The sequence below is a fragment of the Furipterus horrens genome, unplaced genomic scaffold (assembly GCF_987537825.1).
Source record: "Furipterus horrens unplaced genomic scaffold, mFurHor1.1.pri manual_scaffold_7, whole genome shotgun sequence".
NCBI lineage: Eukaryota > Metazoa > Chordata > Mammalia > Chiroptera > Furipteridae > Furipterus > Furipterus horrens.
Window position 1 is genome coordinate 134682801 of NW_028327177.1, and position 24060 is coordinate 134706860.

General features: G+C 44.1%; 1 pseudogene; it reads right to left on the reverse strand.

The window, feature by feature from the left end:
• Window positions 1–20628: 20628 nt before the first annotated feature.
• On the reverse strand, window positions 20629–23068 carry LOC150005281 (14-3-3 protein epsilon-like; annotated as a pseudogene).
• Window positions 23069–24060: the final 992 nt, after the last annotated feature.

The window sequence follows — 24060 nt, forward strand, 5'->3', positions numbered from 1 at the left end:
AGATCCGTTGCTTCTCACACACCCCTAACTGGGGATCTGGCCTGCAACCAGGCATGCAGGCATGTGCCCTGACTGGAATCCAACCAGGGACCTTCTGGTTTGTAGGGACTACGCCCAGCTCGCCGGTCTTCATTCCTCATTCTCCCAGCCCCTTTGGCCTCTCCCGTAGCTGTTTCGTAGGAAGCAGAGCAGAACATGCCACCTCCAAAATATGTCACTTCAGCATATTGATGATTTTGAGCTGTAGGCGCTTAAAAAACAACAAATGCAGGGAGAACCCCTCCTATCTGCCTAAAGGCAGATCCTTCAAAAGGAACTCAATTGTCATAAAGCCCCTCTGGAGAGTTTCATCAACCAGGAAGATAGACTCTTGTCATAGGAGAGACTAGAAGTTGACACCACACCCAGACAGCTTTGTCACCAAGATCAAAGCTCTCATCTGTTCTTCTAAGGGCCAATTCATCTGCTTTAAAAGTCAGTTGTCCTCCCTCCGCCTTTTCCCCTTTGAGTCGGTATTTAAACCCAAATTCTAAGCCACCGTGCGGAGTGAATATGGGTCCTAGGCCATGTTTCCCCTGGGTATCTCCCATGTATATATGAGGTATTGATGTTAATAATCTCCTGTTTTTCTCTTTTTAATCTGTATTTTATTATGAGGTTTCAGCCAAGAGGCACTTCTTTAAGAAAGGCAGAGGGAAAATGATTTCCCCCTCGCTACCGTTTCTGGTGATGCAACCTCTGGGACACCTCACTTGCTTACAGCCTGCAGATGGGATCCTGGGAAGAGTGGCAAAAGCCAGCGAAGGGGAGACATTATTTTTCCTCCCTTACACTTGTTCAAAAGTTGTGTACCACCCTCACTTACACTTCCAACTGAGACAGCACCTGCCAACAGTCGCCTGGTTTCTGCTGTGTAGAGGGATGAGGACCTGCTAGGCTGGTTTAGAGGCAAAAGCCATGGTGGAGAAGCTGAGAGGACCGTGGGACCAGCCCAGAGTTGAGACTTGGTTTGAGTAATGCTATGCAAGAGACACAGCAAAGGCAAGTCAGGAATCGCTGATGCCTTGAGTGCTGAGTTAAGATAGTCCCACTTCATGCTACCGGCCATGGGGAGCTTTGAGAACGACCAGGGCAAACTTTTACACAGCATGGCTATGTGCTAGAGGGTGTTCTAAGTTTTCTACGCTCGCGGATTCATGTAAGCCCATGACCCCAGAAGCAGGTAACATTTTTATCCTCATTTTAAGATGAGGAAACTGAGGTGAGAGGAGGTAATCTAACTTGCTTAAGGCCACGCAGCTCACACATGGCAGAGCCAGGATTTGAATTTAGCATTTAGGTTTCATAGTCAACGCCACACGTTCTCAGTGGGGGTGACATTGCCTCCAAGGAGGGTCAAAATTGGTTCTTGTGCTTTACATCTAAAGCACAGCTCTGAATACAGAACATTAATAAATAGACAGCACCATGTTGTTAAAATTGCATGAGAAGTGATTAAGAACGTAATATCTAAAAAGACTTACTCAGGGATGATAATGAGAAAAAAGGTTGAGAATACCTCTGCTTAGGCTCTTAATCAGAATACTCTGCATCTCACGTTTAAAGCCTGGGGTTAGTGAGTATCAGGAAGAAAGCAATAGTTTCAGAAAAATACCCCGGTGGTTGAATGGATGTGGGAGACATATGCTGGAATGAAGGGGAAGGAACCAATGTATCTCAAGTGTTTCTCCGTGCCAGGCTGTGCTGGGTACCTTGCCTTCTGACCTTCACCTTCAAGTTAGGCATTATTATTTCCATTTCAGATGGTGACGTGAGGAGAAAAAAGCCATGGGTCTTAGGCCACACAGCTGGCAAATGGTCGGTTTAGGATTTGAGCTTCCTGAGCTACAATGCAGGCAGGAAGAGCAGTGAGAAGACAGCGGAGAGAGTAGATGGCAGAGGAGAGAGGAGGAGTTTTGCTAAAGAAGAAAAAATAGAATTGGGCAAAAATGGGGCGTATTGAGGGGCAAGCAAGCATCCAAACTCTGTTTTGCCATCAGCAAGTCAAAGCAATATGTGAGATTTCAGAAGCAGAAAAAAGTTTCTCTTTCCTCTTCTCCCATTGAGAAAAGAAAAGATCAGACAGAAAATTGGAAAGGAGTAAATCTAGGCAAAATAAACACTATTTCCTGTTTCCCTCTGTACTAATATTTACATTTTTAACATCACGTGTTACAATTTCTGAGGCTTGTTTCATAGATTCTGCTCAATAGCGATAAAAAACATTCCTCTCTGCTACAAAGGTAGGAAGACCAGACAAAGTACTCCAGGAGTATTTTGGATAAAACATTTTAGGTATCATTGAACTATTTTCTTTGCTATATTTTAAAAATCTGCAGATCCAAGATGGTGGTAGAGCAGGTGAAAGTTATACTCACCTCCTCCCATGACCAACATGGACTTATAACTAAAATACAGAACAATCAACCTGAATAACCAATTGAAGACTAGCTGGACAGAAGTCTTATAATCAAGGATTTATAGAGGTAGCCACAGTGAGTCTGGTAAAAGGGCAGAGATGCAAAAAGGGCTGGCCCTACACCCACTTTTTGCTAGCTGAGAAGCCAGAGGGCTATCTCAGCTGCAAAGTTTCCTCCTGAGGAGTTGAGGTCTCAAACCCACACTGGGTTTCAGCTGGGAAGAGGAGCCCACATAACATCTGTCTGTGAAAATCAGCAGGGATTCTGTCTGCCAGGGAGAAACAGGAGTCTGCTAGAGACCCAGGTGCACTCTTAAAGGACCAACACTCAAAATAAAAATAAAAACACAAAATACAGGGAACACAGTGAAAGCAGTCCTATGAGGGAAATTCATAGCAATACTGGTCTTCCTCAAGAAGCAAGAAAAATCTCAACTAAACTAAACTTACACCTAAAATGACTAGAAAAAGAACAACAAATCCCAAAGGGAGTAGTAGAAGGAAGAAAATAATAAGGATCAAAGAAGAAATAAATGAAGGTGAGTAAAAAAATACAAAAAGATCAATAAAGCCAAGAGCTGGTTCTTTGAAAAGATCAACAAGATTGATAAACCTTCAATCAGACACATTAAGAAACAGAGAGACGGGAAGGCAAGACAGCAATGGAGCAGGAGGATCTGTCTCACACTGCCTCCCAGAACCAAAATGAAAATCAAAATAAAGAGGGGAACACCCACCTGAAATAAACAACTAAACAGTACCTGAAAAGGAGACACTTAACCAAGGACAGTTAGAAACCACCCCGGACCAGCAGAAAGGGCGGGGCCACGAAAGGGGCCGGCGCCTCTTTAATGGGTGGCGGGCCAAGGTTGCTGGCATGGCTGTGGGAACTCCCCCCTGCCCCCCCCTCCCCAGAGGAGTGAAGTCTGGACCCCAGACTGGGATCCCAAGCACAGAGCGCCAGTGCTGGGATCACCCCCACACACAGCATCCAGCTGTGAAAGGCCACAGGGTTCTTACCCCGCCAGGGAGAGACAGAGCCTGCTGGAGACAAAGCCACATTTTTCTTTTTTTTCCTTTCTTTTTAATAAGGGGCCAAAGCACAGGTTTTGCCTTCATAGCCACTCACCTTGGGCTTGGGAGAAGGGAGGGCAGCGCGGTCCGGAGTTGCGTGAGGAGTCTGGAGAGGGAGGCTTTGGGGAGAGGCATGGGGGAATAGCTGCTGGGTTCAGGGTGCTAGAACATACCTGCATACCACAGCAACCATTTTTCTTGAGAAGAGCAAGTCCCTCCCATGGGAAAAACAATCGCCTGACCCTATGAGAAACAGCTCACCTGACCTTCTGGAATCCTGCTTGCCCCACCCCGCATCCTTCTTTTTTTCTTCTTCTTACTTTCCTCCAACCTGCATCTTATCCCCTGCGGAGGATCAAGCAACATAAGCAAATTCAGGGTGTCAGAGACTGGCTTTAGGCCATGGTCATTCCATACACTTTTCCTGGAACCTGACTGGTGCTCCCTCCCCCACTGGAGGGCCTAGGAAGCCCTCCCAGTTTCCAGCAGACCCAAACTCTGGGCTCTGGAGGCTCCACCCACTTCCCTCCTAGGGGCTTTGCCCTCTGGAGTTCAGGGAAACAATCCAGGACAGACTCAGGTGTGGGGTGTGGGGACAGGGGACACACACACCATTTTCCCTGAAGTCTGAATGGCACCTTCCACAGGAGATCCAGGGATCCCATCCTCCCGATTCCACCAGAAGCCTTCTCAGAAAGACTGGCCCGTGGCTGCACTAAGGCTAACGGCAGGACCACAAGCAGGGGCAAGCGGAGGTGGATCCTGCCCTGCCTTCAGTCATCAGTTTGACCCACCCCTGGGCCCTGTGGTGATAAAAGCCAACCTTGTAGAGCTGCAGGGCCCATCCTGAATGCAGCCAAGCCCAAAGGAGACAGCCACAAATTGTGGATCACTTGTAGGTTCAAACAGGCTACCTAGAGCCACGTGTGTACAGCATCGGACATTGGCCCTCGCAGCTTCAGAAAACGTCAGGCTTGTATCCAGAAGGAGAACCGAGCAGGCAAGCATAAACTCTGCCAGACCTATTCCACTTTGTCCTTTTTCCTTATTTTTCTAGTTTTTTCTTTTGCTTAGCTTTCTATCATTTTTTCTTCTTCAATTTTTTTCTTTTCTTTTCTCTATTTTTTCCTTCAAATCTTGTATTTTACTCTTCCCTTTTCTTACTTTATTTTGCCTTCTTCCTTTTCTTATATTTAATTTCTTTTATTTTTTCCATTTTCTGTTCTTTTGTGGCAATTCCTTGTTTCTGTCCCTTAGTCTTATTGTTTCTTCTCCGTCCCTCCTCTCACAATCACTTTTCTTTTATTTTGGTGGTCTCATATCCTTTATCCCCATTCTAATATTCTATTTCTCTTTCCACATTTATTATTATTTGCTCTTTTGTCATTGATTTTGCTGTTGTTGGTTTTTCCTTGTGCGGGTTTCATTTTCTGTGTTGTTTTCAAAAATTAAAAGTAAACACGTCAAATGAAATTTTAAACTCTGCTCCCCTCCCCTCAATACGGTGTGTGTTCCCGGTAAGTTGCAAAGATAGCACACGTTGTCCAAGAAACATGTGACCACCTAATTTCTTAGCATTCAGAATATCTGAAGTTTTGTCATTGAAAACTTGGACCGTGTGAAACTGTAGCTGTAGCCAGAGGTAAATCCTGGCAAAACAGATTATAACAGCGAGAAGCCCTCTTTCAGTGCTCCCATGAGAGACGACTAATCAATGTGTTCCCCCTTTCTCCCTTCCCCTCTCTCTAAAATAAATAAATAAATAAATAAATAATAAAATCTTTTAAAAAAGAAAAGAAAAAGCTGCATATTGACACCAGACTTGCTTCAAAGTGTCCAACATTCTGCATGGTAAAGAGGCCTCAGGTTATTTCAGCGCTGTGAGTTTTTACTTCAGACAAAATGTGGAATATTCTCAAATATGAATTGGGCTCAAGGAGGCACATCTTTCCATATTTTGAAAAGCTTAAATGGAAAACTGGCTTACAATTCCCTTTTCAAAAGTGTTTTAGATTAATGATCAAGATTTTGTAAATCAACAACGTGAAGCCAATTGAACCTGCTCGCAAAGGAGGCTTAAAAGGGTGGATTTCCTTGAAGCCAGACTATATCCCGAAGCTTAAGCATGTGTCTTAAGCCAGCATTTGTTGAGGTCATATATCCAGCAACACGGTCACAGTTCCTAGCTTGTGACATCTTTTCATATGAAGCATCGAAGATGTGAATTAGGCAACGTTTTGTCATATTCTAAAGCACACGTGTGTCTCTTCATTAGTGTGTTTTTTGAAAGTAAAATGAACTCCATCTGTGCTTCATATGCAAAAACGTGAGAAACACAAACACTGTATGACCTCACTTATATATGAAGTCTAAAAACACGAAACTCAGAGAAACGGAGAGTAGAATGGTCGTTGTCGGGGGGTGGGGTGGGGGAGGCGGGGCACGGGGAGAAATGGACAGGTCAGCTGTGACCTGTATGCACAGCTCGGACCGTGGTTGATAGGAACTCCTGCAAGCTCCCTTTCATGAGGAAGCGAAGGCCCAGAGAAGTCAGAGGAGCAACTGCAGGCCGCTCAGCTGGTAGGATTGGCAGGTGGGCAGGGAGGGAGTCCAGCCTAGGTCAGAAATTTACCTACTGGAAGTGTCCGCTGTTTCTCTACAGTTTACCAAACCTCGCGCAGATGCCTCCGGGGCAGACTCAGGGTGGGCAGCCTTTGCTCCTTCTTAAAGCGCTTTCCTCCTGGCTCTGGTTGAGCAGCAGACAAGGCGAAGGAATGACTGGGGTTGTTGGTTCTGTGGACCATTTCTTCAATGGAAGTCTTGGGGCGCCCCTTGTGGTTGTCATATGAACTGCTGGCCCAGACTGGGGCCCAGACAGGTGGGCAGTGAGGTCCATGCATGTGCCAGACATGCCATACAGGAGTAAGTCTTTGATCTTCTGCCCGTTGGCCAATGAACTGGGTGTTCTCAGCGTGTGTTAAAGATGAGAAAACAGAGCTGAAGTCAGAGTTCATCCATGAAAAGCATGTTGAAGCTGGGTTCTTAGGCCTCGTCCCTTGAGCTACTGGTGTTGCACAGACTGCCCTTCCCAACTCTGAATTAGTAGTGGCCCTTTAAGTCAGACCCTCAACGAGGCTTTGGAACTGAGGAGTCATTTTTGGGCTTTATTAAGGGCTTCCCAATCTTATTAAACCCAATACTTCCAAAAAACATTATCATCTCAACATTTAATTAACAGAAAATTATTAATGAGACAGTACGCTTCCATTTTCAAAACTAATTTTTCAAAAATCTGGTATATATTTTGCACTTACATCACATTCCTATTGAAACTAACCAAAACCGAGGTTTGGCTGCCTGCCACAACGGAAGCCAAACTCATGAGACGGGTGCTGGTCAAAAAAAGGAAGAGGGCCCTGGCTGCTGTGGCTCAGTGGATTGAGCACCGGTCTGTGAACTGGAAGGTTGCTAGTTTGAAAGGTTGCTGGTTCAATTCCCCATTAGGGCAAATGCCTGGGTTGCAGGTCGGATTCCTGGTTGGAAGCTTAAGAGAGGTAACCGAGGCTCCCTCTTTTTCTCTCCCTCCCTTCGCCTCTTTCTAAAAATAAATCAATCTTTTAAAAAGAAAGTTTCAAAGAAAGGAAAGTTTATTCAGGAGTCGATAGACCCGAGAAGACGGGAGGCTTATGCTTCCCAAACCGTCTCCGCGGTTCAGGCATCCTGACTGGGTCACAGAGGCGAACCATGGGAAGAGGGGAATTGCGGAATTTCTGGCAATGTGCCGTTTCTCAGCCCTGCTCTTGGTGGTTTCAATGTTCTGTCCTGCGTGTGTTGTCATGTAGTTTCATGGCTCCATCCGCAGTTTCACTGCTGAAATCTGGGAACAGGACGTATGAGTTGCTGACACTTGTCCAATTTCTTGTGGTCGGGACCATTCCTTGGTTAAGCGGGAGCTGTAACTGCTGATGTCTACAAAATACTTATAAGGAAACATTTCATACATAAACTTCTTCTATAATTACCATCTGATTAGTATATTGTGTTTATTTCAATCCCTGTTACAAGACCAGCCATATTTCAAGTGCTTGATAGTCACATGTGGCCAGTGACAACTGTATTGGACAGTGCAGCTCTAGACATTGTCCTGTTGAAGCCATGGCTCCCAAGAGAGATCGATCCACTGGCCCAGGTTTCAGTCACCTGCCAGAGGTGCTTACAGCTGAGGAGGGGGACACGGAAGTTGGAAGGTGGGCTTGGGAAGCATGAGCTCCCGACATCCACAGGCCGGCTCTCCAGTGCCCTAGGGACTACCCGGGGGCCCATTCACGTTCTGGGTAAGGGGTAAGGCAGCAGACAAGGGACCAAATTCAACCCTATACTGTATGGATTTTTCACTGTAGGCCCAATGGGAAAATTATTTAAACCACCTTGAAAATTCCCTTGAATTCACCTTTGTATATAGGATCTCCATCCCAAAGGCCACCTTTGGAGACGCTGCACTATGGGTGGCCTGGTCACAGAGGAATATCTGCTCAGGTTACAGCTGGGCTGGAGAAGCACTCAGGAAGACCTTCAGAGATTCCCCTTCCCTGCAGACAGCTGGCACACCGAGGTTCTTGAAACTGTTCATGCCTCTCCGTCTTTGTCAGCGCTTGCTTCTTCCTGATCCTCCATGTGCTTGGGACAATTGATTTGGAACAAGCACAGAAGCACACACAGGCTGACGCAGGGTCTCACCACATGACTTCATTGGGAGTTTCACTATGAGTAAATGGCACACCTCATGCCGTTTTCCCGTAGGCAGTATAGCTCTACCTAGATTGACTGATAGTGGCCTTTAGCAGCTATTTAAAAACTGCTATTTGACGCTCCCTACAATGATGTGAAAAGCAGGTTCTGGCCGGCTGAAAGGCTAAGCCTCCCACGTTGTGCCTCAGTTTCCTGCTCTGCACAATGAAGAGAGACCCTAGGACCTCTCTAGCTCCCTACAACCAGTGTACTTGCCCTCTCTGTGCCTGGCTGCCCAGTTCCTGTAGATGTATAAAATTCCCTGGTGGATACACTACCTGGAGCCCTGAGCTAGGGCTGGGGGGCGGGGGGCAAACTTTGGACCTTGGAGATCCAGTCTGCAAGCTTCCTGGAGCACATGTGTGTTGTATCCTGGGAGGATGGGATACTGAGGACCCTGGGAGGGAGGGAGGGGGAAAAGAAAGGAGAAAGGAAGGAAAGAGGCCACAAGCATGTCTATAGAGGCACCCAACTGCAACAGAACACCTATGATGCTGGATAATTATTTAAACACACCTTTTAAAATATGGCAGAAAGATAAAAGAAATCCTCAGAGGCCAGAGTGCAAATCCAGATGTGAGGGAAGGCTGCAGCTTGCATTGCCTGGGAACCTGTGGTCCTTAAGGCAGGGAGTCTGGTCTTCACAGGTCACACCCACGCATTAAGGAAGATGGGACAGACAGAGTCCAGGCTGGGAAGGGTGGGAGAGTTGTCTGAGACCTGCACCCCAAAAAGGCAGCCCCGTCAATGCCTGTCTTAACTTTGTTCCTAGAAAGCAGAGTCTGCAGCAAAGCCTGTATTGTAATGCCATATTGGGATGTGTCATTCAAGGGAAAAAAGGGACGGAAAAGGGGAAGTGAGGGTGGACAGAGGGAAATTAAATACAGAGTGGTGCATTACTGAGCTGGCCACAGCTTCAGGAGAGAGTTCCGTTGGTCCCTGCTCCGGTGGTCACGCCTGCTAAACACCCAGAGAACCACTGCCCCTTGGAGCAGTCGGCTGCGGGTCCAAAGGACAAGAATTTGTTCCTCAGTTCCTTCTCTTCTCCTATGTCTCTTTGGTCAACATTTTCCGACGGGACATCAATTTCCTTGCACTTTGGGGTTGTGCGGCCTGGGCATGTTGGCAAGCTGCTTGGAAAGCCAGAGGCTCAGTAGACACAGGCAATTCAGACCTAGAACCAGAGCTGCCATGTCTGTGGGTGCTGGTGGGCCTGACAGAGGCTTGTGTCATCCCTGGGGAGGCAGAGTTAGGAACCCCAGGCTAGGGAGATGGCAGCTTAGACTTTACAAGGTGTAGATTGCACGAATCACCACTGGGGGGTTCTCTGGCTGGGAAGCAGCCAGTGTGCAGAGGCCATGTTGAGGTTAAGAAACGTCCAAACCCATTGAGAATTTGTATGAGTTTATTTGAGCCCAAATGACAACGGCTGGAAAGCAAAATACCAACAATGGTCTAAGAAAACACTCCAGAGAATGGGGGCTTTGCAGCTTATTTTATACATTAGAATTTTTAAAAAGGAGGCATGGAGAAGATTACATGAAATCTGAGGGGGGAACTCAAGAGTTTGAAACATTTTTCAGTTTTAAGTAATAGTAAGCTTAGTAATCAATGCATGTAAAAAGCTATTGTTTCAGGAACTGAAGGCAAGCCCCTTCCTGACTCCAGGAGACCATAAGCAGTTCCATCTTTGTGCCTCAGGAGGACTGCGGGCAGTCACGGCGGTGTCTGAGCCATTGTGCTCCCGGGTGTCTGTGCAGAGGACACAGATAAAGGTCACCACCCAGGACAAAGATAAAGAATCGCCAGTTAACAGCATTCTCAAGAATGCTGCAGCTTTTATCAGATTAACCTTTTCTCTGAATTCCAAGCCCCTTATCTTTACTTTTCTTCTTATAAAGAGTTGGTTTGAAATGGAATGTGAGACAGTCTTTTAAGGCACAAAACCCACTGTCTTCTCAGATCACTGGCCATCTGAATAAAGCACCCATAAAGATTCAATCCCCATCTCTGCTTATTGGGTCTGGTAGTGACAGGCAGCACAAACACTGACTTCTCTGGTTTCATATTGCTGGACATTTAGGTTGCTTCCATATCTTAGATACGGTAAATAATGCTGCAGTACATAGGGGTGCATATATCTCTTCAAATTAGCATTTTTATTTCTTTCAATAAATACCCAGACATGGAATTTCTTGGGCTTATGGTAGTTCTATTTTTAGTTTTTTGAGGAATCTTCATACTGTTTTCCATAGTGGCTGCATTAATTTATATTCCTACCAACCCTGCATGAGAGTCCCCGTTTCTTCATTCTTGTGAACACTGGTCATTTGTTGACTGTCTGAAAATCACCTTTCTGATAGGTATGAGGTAGTATCTGATTGTGATTTTGATTTATGTTTCCTGATGGTTACTGATGTTGAGCATCTTTTCATATATCTGTTGTCTATCTATGTGTCTTCTTTGGAGAAATGTTTCTTCACATCCTCTGCTCATTTTTTGATCAGATTATTTACTTTTTGGTTACTGAGTTGTATAAATTCTTTATGTATTTTGGGTATTAATCCCTTCTTGGATATATTTTTTTCCATCAGTAGGTTGTGTATTTATTTTGTTGATGGTTTTCTTCACTGTTAGAAGCTTTTTAGTTTGATGTAGTCCCAACTGTTTATTTTTTGCTTTTGTTTTCCTTGCTTGAGGGGACATATCCAAAAAAGATAATAATAAATGCTTTTTAATACATAACATTTCATCATACAGAAGTCTCTAACTTTACTTAATGGCTCCCTTATTTTGGAATTTAGAATTTGGATTGATTTCACTTTTTTCTGTTGTAAATAACGTTGTAAAAATACAATTGAACATATTTACTTTTGCAACAGGCTTCAACCTCTCAAGATTCTTAGACTTTTCAGACATGCCAAGAACTAAATGACACAAGTTTTAGCTGTCCTTTTGGTACCAGCATGGTGCTGGGAGAAGAAGGGAAGAGCCTAGGTGGAGGTTGCCTGGGGCAATGGTAAACCTGCTAGCTTGGCGTGACAGATCTCCCCACCCTCAGGTGGAGACATGGCACGGGGAGGCGCAGATCTAGGACGGGATTGGCTGAGAAGCTGGGTACCTCCGAAGCACACAGAATTATGGGCCAGAAGACTTAAACAGAAGGAGGTCAGAAGCTCTCGTTCTTTCTCTTCCTTGGGGATGTCTGGATGATCATGCTGCAGTTGCCTGCGTTTCCCAAAGGAGGGTATTTTTAAATGGGAGCAGGAACTCTGGGCACAACCTAGGATTGGTCTGGCCTGGTAGTGGGTGGTGGGGTTTTCTTTCTTTGGGTGTTCTAGAGGAAATGGGCTCTGAGGCAGAAGCCTAGTATTCTTCCAAAATTGTGTAGCTTTTGTATCTTATGTTTTTTTAGTTTGTAAACTAGTCATGTTGGCAGCCGTCCGTCTCGAGAGACGATGGTGTAGTTTCTTAAGAGTCTATCTGCACCGCCAAGAATGGCTGTGCAGTCCAACTCAGGATGATACGGTATCTGTCTCCTCCCGTGTTGAATCGACATCTTGTGATGACGCTGGAGTGTCCTCTCCAGTGAAGCTGAAGCTACAGAGCCTGGGCAGGGTAATATGGAGGGTCTGCTGTTGCCCATGCAGCAGACCCCCCCTCTCTTCGCAGCTGAAGGGTCCAAGGGAAAGACGGAGTCAATACAGCTTGGCTTCAGGTGCACCGCAGGAGTTGCCGGTGTTGACTACAACGTCAAACCGCCTTAGGGACTCCGGCTCCGGATTTTCTGTCGGGGTTTACTCCCTTAGCCTTTCCCCTGAAGAGGTATGCCGCAAGGCAGCGGAGGTTTTTTGGAGTCAGAGTTTTCCTTCTCTGATGTGCCCTGACTGGAAGATCGAACCAGCGACACTTAGCTCGCAGGCCGATGCTCAATCCACTGAGCCAAACCAGTCATGTAGAAATAAGATAATTAAAGGCTAACAAGGAGAATAATGGGGAACTCAAGAGTTAAAAATTTTAGCCTTAGTTTAGGCTTAGTGATTAATGTATGTGGAAAGGTGTTATCCCAAAATCATGTAGCTTTTGAATGAAGACCCCTTTCCTTTTTCACCAAAACTTTGCCTCTGGAATTTTGCCTAGAGGGTGGCGGCGTTCAGCAGGACCCCCTTGCTGTTCAGTAACACTTTCATAGGACATTATTGAAGGATGTGCTTCAGCAAAACAGAGAGGAAACCAAGAAACCAAAATATGGAGTCCAATAAACAGGAGCTGCCACCAGGAGGATAGAGAAGGAAAACCCAAGGATATTAACTGTTACATAAAAAGCAGATTGGGGCTGGAGAAGTGGGGCCAGAGAAGGGCTGGTTGGGTTAGGAGAGGATGGATGGGGAAGGAACCAATGAAACACCGGACATTTGGAGAATTACTGAAAGTCACTGCACAGATCTATGGGGACATTTGAAAAAAAATTAATTATAGGCACAAAGAGGACTAAACAAATTTAAAAAAGTAGATAATAAAATGTGGGTGTAAAAGGGGCCACATACTAAACCTAACAAGCTCAGGGTGGGTGGCTATATGGTGGGTCTTACAAATTCAGAGACCTAAAGTAACCACTTAGAATTGTCAGAAATTAAAATTTCCTAACTAAAAGTGAGTCATGGTGGGTAGTCATGTCCTAGGCCAGTATCTTCTTTGACAAGGGTCAATCTTTACTTCAACTGAGCCCATCTATTGTTTTCCTTGTTGTTGTTGTTGTTTATTTTTATTTTTTATGATAACACACTTTTGGAATGTTTGAGTAATTCCCTTTTCCAAGCCCTCAGGGCACAATCTCCCCCCCCCCCCCGCCCCCTGAACACGAGACCACAGAACCCTCATTGTTATCTCATTCTCCTGCATCCCATCTTTATGTGCCATCAATGTTAACAAGTCAGGATAGCAAGAAGCTAGAAAAATTTCTTGGCAAGTGGAATAGGGAAACTGAGGCAGAGAGCTGAACAAATGGGCTGAGCAATTTATAACGAGTTACAAAAGGTCACCTCCCCAGAGAGAACATCTAGGCCTCACTGTGTTTCAGCTCCAAGCCCAGAAAAGCAACAGAACCAGGTGGGCAATGCCAGAACCAACTGCAATGACCAAAGACCCCCTGCCCTGTCACTGACCAATCAGTGGAGACCATGACTCTGAAAGGGCACATCAGGAAAACTGATGAATGTTCTACCAAAAGCCTCCTTTGTGACCTCCTCTAAGATTCCCTTCTGCAAGACAAAGGACACTCTGGGGGGCTGCGGAGCCGTTCCTTTTCCTTCTTCTTCCCCCTCTTCTTTCTTCACAGGCTTCTAAACTCTAAGGCAATGGACAGCTGGCAGCTTGTCCCAGGCTAATCCCCTGAACCTGTCCCCAAGGCCCCTTCTTCTCTGATTTCCCAGGGAGCTAAGGCAGCCCAGCGCAGGCTCTCCTGTTGCTTCTTCTATGCTGAGCCCTTCCTTGTTTTACTGTCCCAGCTTTAAAAAACATACTCTCACAGTCACCTGGAATTGTCTTGTGAAATCTTTCCTACATGAAGTCAAGAACCCACACGCTACAGCTGGTCCTAGGTAGACCCACTCAGGGCCAGGCCCCTGTCTGGTAACGTTAATAGTTAACTATCTTATACCTACCGATGTAAAAGAAGTATGTCTATCCATTTTATTTTTTAATCCAGGCTCAGGGATTTCTCGACTTTGCTTTCTCTTGCCCCCTAATCTATCAGCAATGGATTTCATGTAACCCCCTTACATCTTCTCCCTTTGATTCCGATGTATAAAATAAGTGGCAAAACGGCCATTTTTCAGAGAATTTTCTCAATCCATTGCGATTTGGCTTCCTGGCAATTGTCATCAGTTTGGCTCAAATAAACTCATACAAAATACTACAAAGGTTTGGATGTTTCTTACATCAACAAAAGGAAAATAAAAAATAGCTTAAGGACTTCTGGCCAAGATGGAGGCCTAGACAGACACACTGCATCTCCCCCACAACTAAGAAGGAATAAAACTACCTCAAAACCAGAGACAACCAGAAGTTCCAAAAAATCGAGCTGCATGGAAGTCCAACAAAGATATAAAGAAGAAATACTCACCCAGGCAGGTTGGAGGGGTGGAGCCAGGGCAGAGAGGACGTGGTGTGGTGGCAGCAGCAACTGCAACAGTGGCAAGCCAGTGGAAAAACAGCAGTCACAGACACCCAGAGAGTGCTCCCAGCACCAGATCAGACTGCACAGCTCAAGGTCCCAGCACTGGGGAAAATCAAGCCTCATTGCTTCTGACTGTGCAAACCAGTGGGGGTTGGGGCAGAGGAAGAAACTGCCAGTCTCTCAGCAGAGTCTGCTTGTTTAAAGGGTCCCTACAGTCCCAGAATGTCCGCAGACCCACCAACTCTGGGAACAATGGCCAGGGTAATAGCTAGAGAGGTGTCAGTCCCATACAGAATGGGAGAAGTGCCTGGGAAAGGGGTGAGTGCTGAGCAAGAGGCATTTTTCCCTGTCAGAACCCTCCCCCACAAATAGCACCACAACATGGTGAAACTAGTCTCACCCATACTGACAAATACTTAAGGCTCTGCCCCTTAAACATAACAGGTGTGACAGCTCTACCTAAGACACAGAGGCAAACAAACACAGGAGCCTGTCAAGATGAGGAGACAGAGCAGCATGGCCCAAAAGGGGGAACAGATCAAGGTTCCAGTGGGAGAACTAAGCGACAAGAAGATAGCAAACCTCATAGATGAGGAGATAGACAACCTAACAGATGCAGAATTCAAAACACTGGTGATAAAGATGCTCACAGGCTTGACAGATATGCTTAAGTACAGCAAATGCATAAGGGAAGAAGCGAAGGCTATGCTAAATGAAATGAAGGAAAATCCACACAAAACCAATGGTGAAGGGAAGAAAACCGGGGTTCAAATAAATTATTTGGAATATAAGGAAGAAAAAAACAGTCAACCAAAACAGAATGAGGAAACAAGAATTGAAAAAAATGAGGAGAGGCCTACGAACCTCTGGGACAACTTTAAACATGCCAACATCCTAATCATTGGGGTACCAGAAGGAGAAAAGGAAGAGCAAGAAATTGAAAGCTTAAGTGAAAAAATAATGAAAGAAAACTTCCCAAATTTGGTGAAGGAAATAGACATACAAGTCCAGGAAGCACAGAGAGTCCCAAACAAGCTAGACCCAAGGAGGACCACACCAAGACATATCATCATTAAAATGCCAAAGGTTAAACATAAAGAGAATCTTAAAAGCAGCAAAAGCAGAGAGTTACCTACAAAGAGGTGCATATAAGACTATCAACTGATTTCTCAAAAGAAACTTTGCAGGCAAGAAGGGACTGGCAAGAAGTATTCAAGGTGATGAAAAGCAAGGACTTACAACCAGGATTACTCTATCCAGCAAAGCTATCATTTAGAATGGAAGGCCAGATAAGTGCTTCCCAGACAAGGTAAAGCTAAAGGAATTTATCATCACCAAGCCCTTATTACATGAAATGTTAAAGGAACTTATTTAAGAAAAAAAAGATTAAAACTATGAACATTAAAATGACAACAAACTCACAACTATCAACAACTGAATCTATAAAACAAAAACAAATTAAGCAAACAACCAGAATAGGAACAGAATCATAGGAATGGGGATCATTTGGAGGGTTATCAGCTGGGAGGGGGAAGGGGGAGAAATATAAGTTATTTAGCTTCACCCTTTCCTGTATTATTCTTAACTCCTCCCTGTCTATTTTGTACCAATCAATTATGCTTCTTAATCTCTGCATCATTTCCCCATTTTTCCTCTGTTAAGTTGGCTATCTCCTTGTCTGTTAGGCTGGCTATCTCCTCATCGCTTAGAACCTTGATCCGTTCGTTCCCCCTTTGGGGCCATACTTCTCTATCTCCTAATCTTGACAGTTTCCTGTGTTTGTTTGCCTCTGTGTCTTAGGTAGAGCCGTCGCAACTGTTACATTGTAAGGGGCAGAGCCTTAGGTTTTGTCAGTAGAGGGCAACCCGTTTCATCACGCTGTGGCGCTGTGTGTAGGGAGGGGTCTGGGAGGGAACAGTGTTGCTAGCTCAGCACTCGCCCCCTTTCCAGGCACTTCTCCCACTTCCATATGGGACTGGCACCTCTCTAGCTGTTGCCCTGGCTGTTGTTCCCAGAGGGGTGGTTCTGCAGATGTTCTAGGACTGTGGGGGCCCTTTAAAGAAGCGGACTTTGCTGAGAGACCCGCAGTTTCTTCCTCCGCCCCAACCCCCTCTGGTCTGCACAGTCAGAAGCAATGAGGCTTGATTTTCCCCGGCACTGGGATCATGAGCTGTGCGGTCTGGTCTGGTGCTGGGAGCGCTCCCCAGGTGTCCCTCTCTACTTTCTAAAAGGTGCGACTGCGCTTGCCACTGACCTGCTGCTGCTGCTGCTGCCACTGCCGTCGCCGCCACGGCCACCACCACACTGTGTCCTCTCTGCCCCAGCTCCACCCCTCCTACCTGTCTGGATGAGTATTTCTTCTTTGTATCTTTGCTTGTTGGACTTCTGTGCAGCTTGATTTTCTGGAACTTCTGGCTGTCTCTAGTTTTGAGGTAGTTGTATTCCTTCTTAGTTGTGGAGGGAGATGCAGTGTGTTTGTCTCGGCCTCCATCTTAGCCAGAAGTCCCTATTTGTACTTCTTAATCCCTGCAGCTTTCCCCCTACTCTCCCCCTTACCCCTCCTGGCTGATAACCCTCCGAGTGATCTCCATATCTATGATTCTGTTTCTGTTCTGCTTGTTTGCTTTGTCTGTTTTTTAGATTCACTTGTCGATAGTCGTGAATTTATTGCCATTTTAATGTTCGTAACTTCGATCTTTTTCTTACATAGTTCCCTTTAACATTTCATATAATAGTGGCTTGGTGATGATGAACTCCTTTAGCTTTATCTTGTCTGGGAAGCGCTTTATCTGCCCTTCAAGTCTAAATGGTAGTTTTGCTGGATAGAGTAATCTAGATTGTAGATTCTTATTTTCATCATTTTTAATACTTTTTGTTGATAGGTACCAGAGAGGAGAAACAGCTCAAGATATTTTTGGTGATTTTTTCTGGAGTGGAGATTGGGGACAGAAAACAGCTATATTTTATCATAGACATTTAGCACTATTTCATTTTTTAGCTTTTATCACTGGGATAGAAATAAAAACTTATTATAATTTTAAAATCCCCTACATACTACCTTCCCTCCCCCCAGGAAAAGTGTATGAATTAACCTTTATGTGTTACATAGGTCAGAAAACTATTTTTATTTCTGCTCTGATGTTTATTCGGAAATAAAACCATTTCGATGTTCTCAATGAACTCTCTGACTCATACTTGAAAAAGTGTTAACATTTATGACCTCACAGATTTTCTAGATCTCTCCTGCTCATGTGAAGGACTTGATAGTTCTCCCTTCCTTGGATCTCCTACATCCTGGCAATTGTCAGGGCTAGACAAAATGCCCATTCCACACCAGGTAGTGGGCATAGTGCTTTGGTAAGAGTCTTGAGATATGAAGGTTCTGTTAAAAAAAAACAAACAAACACAAAAAAACAGACCCAGGGTGGATTCCTCTGCCCCCAGCACAGAAAATCAAGACTTAATTGCAAGTTCAGCTCCCCCAGGAATGTGTCCTTGAACCAATTTTTGTTCATTTACAGTTCTGATTTTTAGCAGGTCCCCAGTATTTCCTGAAACCTAACATTTCCATAGAGTTGTGGTGCTCAGGCTGCAGGGTCTGAGCTGATCTTGCCCTTTATTAGCTCTGTGACCTTGGACAAGTTATTTAACAGATTTAAACTTTCGTTTTCTCACTCACAAAATAGAGATAATCATAATGCCCCCTTTTTTAGAGTACTGAAGAAGATTAAAGGGGACAATGTATGTATTGATAATGTATGGGGTATTTACTTGGATTGGTCAATAAATTAGCTATGGTCACTATTATTTATAAAAACAATGTTAATCCTATGCCAATCACCTGTATGTGCAGTTAGCATAAGTGGTACTGAAAATAATGTAACACACTAAAAAATAATATTGCATGGGGTTGATGTCAGATAGACTGTAGCTCAGATCTGAGCTCCGTTACTTGCCTTCTATAGTATTCAAGTGGGGTGATCAAGCAACGTTGAGGTGATCTGTGCATCCCATTGGAGTGTATGTCACTGGGGACCTCATACATCTGTGTCTAGGGTGATGAGACAACTCACTTGCTGAGATTTTTAAAATTTGATGAATAGAATTTGGAAATCAGCTCTCATCTTCGAGCCGCATAAATAGCATATACAATGCAGTAATGTCCACAAGATAAAGAGTTCCTCTTGGTCAATGAGAAAAAGGCAACTGAATAGGAAAATGGGCAAAGGCTATGGCAGAAGAAATAGAACAGAATGCTATCTACATGAAAAGATTTCCAGAGAGCGGAGTTCACATGCCGTAAGAAGGTCACTGTCTGAAAGACAGGAAGAGGGTTCTCACCAGGAACTGAATCTGCTGACCCCTTGATCTTGGATTTCCCAGCTTCCAAAACTGTGAGAAAATAAATGTTTGTTGTCTAAGCAAAAAAAAAAAAAATTGATTTCCAACCTCTAATATTCAAATAAATGGAAAAATTGTAAATACTACAACTGGTTGTATTGGTATATAGGAAACAAACTGATATTGGTGTTTGTTTAAATTAATCTTTTTATTTTGAAATAATCATAAATTAACATGGATTTTAGGTAATAGTACAATGAGATTCCCATGTACCCTTTACCTGGTTTTCCCCAATGTCTCACAAAACTGTAGTATATGATCACGGCCAGGGTATTGACACTGACACAGTCAAGATACAGAACAATTCTGTCACCATAACGACCTGTAATGCTGCCTTTCTGAACTCACGCCCAGGGATGTTACACAAATGGAATCACACAGTATGTAAACTTCTGGGATTGGCTCTTTGTTTTTCCACTCAGCCTCGTTCTCCAGAAATTCATCCCACTTGCAATGTGGATCAGTAATTTGCTCCCCGTAAGTGCCAAGTGGTACTGCATGGCATGTATCATGGTTCAGCCTTCCACTCATAGAAAGCCAGTGGCATTTTTGGAGCTATTGTAAATAAAGCTGCTATAAAACACTCATTGCAGGTTTTTGTGTGAGCTTCAGATTTCATTTCTCTGGAGGAAATGCCTGGAAGAGTAATTGCCAGGTTGTATGATAATGGCATGTTTAGTTTTCTGCCCTTTTTTTTTTTTTTTAAAGAAACTGCCTTTTTTTTTTTTTCTTTTGCAGGCTGGTTGTACCATTTTACATACCTACCAGCAATGTTAAGTTTCTCTGTATCCTTACCAACATTTTAAAATGTTACCTATTCAGATGGGCATGTCCTGGTATCCCACTGTAGTTTTAATTCAGATTTTCCTACTGTTTAGTGGGGTTGATCATCTTTTCATGTGCTTATTTTGGGGGCATTTTCAATTTAGGTTTGTTTTATTTAAGTTTAGTGTTAATTCCATGCGGTGTTTCCATAAGAACAGTACAGATTCTGTATCTCTGGCTCCAGTCAGATATCCAGTAGTACAAAGTAGCTTCAAGTTACACATACTGCACAAAAGAGGTTGAAGCGAAGGAGGGGGGGTCTGGGGAGAGGGAAGGGAAGAAACAAAGAGCTGAGCATGCATGCAGGCTCTTCCATCCCCCCTTCAACGCTAACCTGCTTCAGAGGGAGAGCATAACAGCAGACAGAGCCACGGATGGCTGCACTGTTAACCAGCACCATGCTTTCAGCAGCATTTCAGCGGAGTCTGAAACATTTTTTACAGCAAAACCATTACAAAAATCTCCCCAGACAACCTTTCACCATCTCAAGCTAAAACCCAATTAATTTAAAAAAATGGTAGAAAACTCAGTGTCAGGGAAGACGATATCACATATGGCTCTACAGTGTGATTAACCTCTCTCTTAGAAAGTCTAACGACTTTTGAATGGAATGTCCATTTCTAACGGTGCAGGAGACCGCACAGTCATGCCGAAAAAGCCTCTACGTATCTTGTTAGAAAGCTAGGACCAGTGAAATCCACAGAAATTCACTCTTGCCTTTAAAAGCTTTTGAAAATTGTTTTTTAAAAAAGAGGGGGGAGGGGGGACGAGGAACCTAAATTCTGAGACTATATGTGAAAGTCAGATTTGGTGGTTCTAGTAACGATGGGGAAATCTCCAACGTAGGTGGAGTGGTCAGAGATTTTTTTTTTTTTTTTTTTTTGCTGTTGCTGGTTTTTACATCTCACTGATTTTCATTTTCCACATCCTGCAGTGCTTCTTTATTCTGCTCTTCACCACCGTCCTGCACGCCTGAAGTACAAGCATCAGATTTTCGCATAATAACTGAGTAATAAGTGTCAGGCCCTTATAGCTTTCAACTGCATCATCAAAAGCTGCTTTTGCCAACCTGCTGGCATGGGCAGGGGAATTAAGAATGTCATGGCAGAGCCCTGACTGGTGTGGCTCAGTGGGTTGGGCATTGTCCTGCACCCCAAAAGGTTGCAATGTTCAACTCTCAGTCAGGGCACATGCCTGGGGCATGGGCCAGGTCCCTGGTTGGGAGCATGTGAGAGGCAACTGATCAATGTCTCTCTTGCACTTCAAAGTTTCTCTCCATGTCTTTCTCCCTCCCTTCTTCTCTCTCTAAAAATAAATTAAAAAAAATTTTTTTTAAGGAATTTCATAGTAGAATATAGAAAAATTAAGAGCAAGAAAGACCTAAACGAATGGGAGTTCTGTCATCACGATATTGCAACCGAACCCAAGTTCAGCTGCCTGCCGCAACAAAATCCCAGCTCACGTGGCAAGTGCTGGTGTGAGAAACGCTTACAATAAAAACCGGGACACAGGACTTGAGCAGCAAAGCGAGGCATTTATTCACGAGTCTGCAGAGTCGGGTGCACCCTCAGCCAGGCGAATGTGCACCCGAAGCAGACAAAGAAAACTGGTTTTATAGTAATGCAATTACCTCCACCTCCCTAACTCGATTAGCTGCCCTCCCCTCTCCCTTTCCTTCCCGTTTGTCCATGCTGGATACTCCGGAGTTACAGTCTAATGTGATTATCTAAATGCCCCTTTTGTGATTTGTAAATATGCTAATGCTGTCAACTTCCTTTTTTAGAGATTCTTTAATTACATTTGCCCTTAAGACCCTTTAATTACATTTGTCCTTTGTTACTAATGATTTTCTACTGGTTTGGGAGTCACTATTTCCTTGTTTCTTACACTAGTGAGAAGGAAGGGGATTTATTTTAGTGCAGGCATCTGAGAAGATGGGAGGGGCGTGGCTCCTGTCCTCAAAAAGTCATTTTAGCATCTCTGATCAAGGCAGCAATTCTTATAGGGAGTTGGTGGGAATTCAGGAGGGAGAAACTTCCCAGGGGGAGTGCAGGCATGTGGTTTCTCTCGAAAGGGGAGAGGAAGTAAGGGAAAGGGACTGAAAGAGGAGTCTTGCAGCTTCTGCTGAGATTTACTCCCTCCGTTCTGATGTTATCTCAATCAGACATCTGTGGTTTCACTGCTGGCATGAGCAATCCTGACAATTGCAATGTACTCAGCACGAGGCGAAAGCACAGGGTGCCATGGTTACAAAACACACAACTTGGATACTAAATCAGGGTTACAACTGAACATTTTAGGACCGGCAGAGGTTTTTATAAGGAATGAGGAGAGGGAAAGCAGAACAAAGAGATCAGGGGGAGGGATTGTAGACACGCAGGCAGTGTCCTTGCTGGTCCTGATATGGCTCTTTGTGGTCAGTGTCCTTGAGTTGGCCATGTGGTTTTTGTCAGCTTAGCAGGATTCCAAGGTCAGGCTGTTTCTTAGGTTTACAAAGGAACTGGACATGTTGATTCTCAAAAGGAAACTTAGAAAAAAATTTTTGTCCTGGCTGGTGTGGCTTAGTAGATTGAGTGCTGGCCTGCGAACCAAAAGGTCAGTAGTCTGATTCCCGGTCAGGGCATACGCCTAAGTTGCAGGCGAGGTTCGGGCTGGGGATGTGTGAGAGGCAACCTATCAGTGTTTCTCTCCCTCCCTTCTCCTCTCTCTACAAATAAATAAATAAAGTCTTTTTAAAAAAGTGTGATATACACATGTTCAGAGACAACTTCCACTTCTTAATACAAAGATATTTTAAAAAGTAGAGAAACTTTTAACATGCAAACTCTAGTTTTGAGAGAAAAATCAGGTTAGAGTAACAAGCTGAGTTTAACATTTACTCAGATAAATATGGGTAGCTTTATATAAGTATAGTGTATTCATTCCCTGTTACGCTATCACTAGCAGCTTTATAAGCTGCGAGGCTGTTGTCTGCATGCAGCCTTCTTCCTACCATTTCCTGTGGCCAGTTCATCCGGATACTTGTGGTCGCACCCTCTCGTTTTATAATAGAAAACCCCGGACTCACCAGCGTTAGGTGCTGGAATGAGGTATTTGGGGAGAACATCCCGAGTGTCACAGCAGATGAACTTCCGTTCAGTCTCAGCCATTTGCCTGTATTCCCAAATCGTTTTTAGTTGGCCTCGTCCTCCCTTGTTTTCTTCTTTCTGTTCAGTGATGACGATTATTCTCCGGGCAGCTCTCCTAGCTCCGATCACATTCTTATATGCAACAGATGGGACGTTTCTTTCTTCCACCGTCAGCTCCACACCCATCCCTGCTACTGTCTTCATGGACTCCACCATTCCGCTGTACCACTCAGCCTGATGACAAGCTTCGCGTGGTACACCGGGTCCTCCGGTCATGGATGGCGGCCGTGGCCCCGGCGGGGTCCGCAGGATGGGGGGAAGCAGATGGCATCCCTGACTCTCAGCCTCTCCCTCCCTGTTCGAGAAGCAAGCGTGACAGCGCCTTAGTCCTTCCTGTGCTTTTTAGCCATCTATTCATTCATTTCATTCACTTTGGTGACGTCTCTTCTTGTCTTTTTTCCACCTTCTTTTGGGTTGTTTTGAGAGCTCTTTATATATTCTAGATACTAGTCCTTCATTGGACATGTGGTTTACAAATATCCCCACGCCCCTCTTAGCTTGTTCTTTTCCCCACAGTCTTTTGTAGAGCTAAAGTCTTTTCTTTTGATGAAATCTTATTTTTCAATGTTTAAAAATTGTGCTTTTAATAAAAAGAAAAAAAAGAATTGCAACCATAATAGCATGTTTAAGCAAAAAAAGAAAAGGAAAGAAAAGAAAGAAAGAAAAGAAAGAAAGAAAGAAAGAAAGAAAGAAAGAAAGAGAGAAAAAAGAAAAAGAAAGGAAAAAGAAAAGGAAAAGCAGATGATCAAATGACAATCTTATGTTCTCTTTACATCATCTAAATGCTGGGGTCATCTAATGATTTCTCTTACAGGACACGCTTATATGGTATATTCAAGTCAGTCCTCCCCAGATTATTAGTTCTTAAAATGTTTTTTTAATAATGTTTTATTCGTTCTTAAAATGTTTTATTGTTAAATAAATCAGTTTTATTTATTTTGCTCTACTGATCATATATTTCATTCACTGGGCCTATTAAAGTAGAACTGATTGGTATTCATATATTCATTGCTATTTTATGCTTAAAATGTGCAGAGACCTTGCTAAACGCAAAGGTGTCATTCTATTTCTCAAGAATGCAGGATCTGGTGCATTGTGCTCAGTACCCACCATTTTCCATCAGTCCAGAGACCACCCCCACCTTTTCA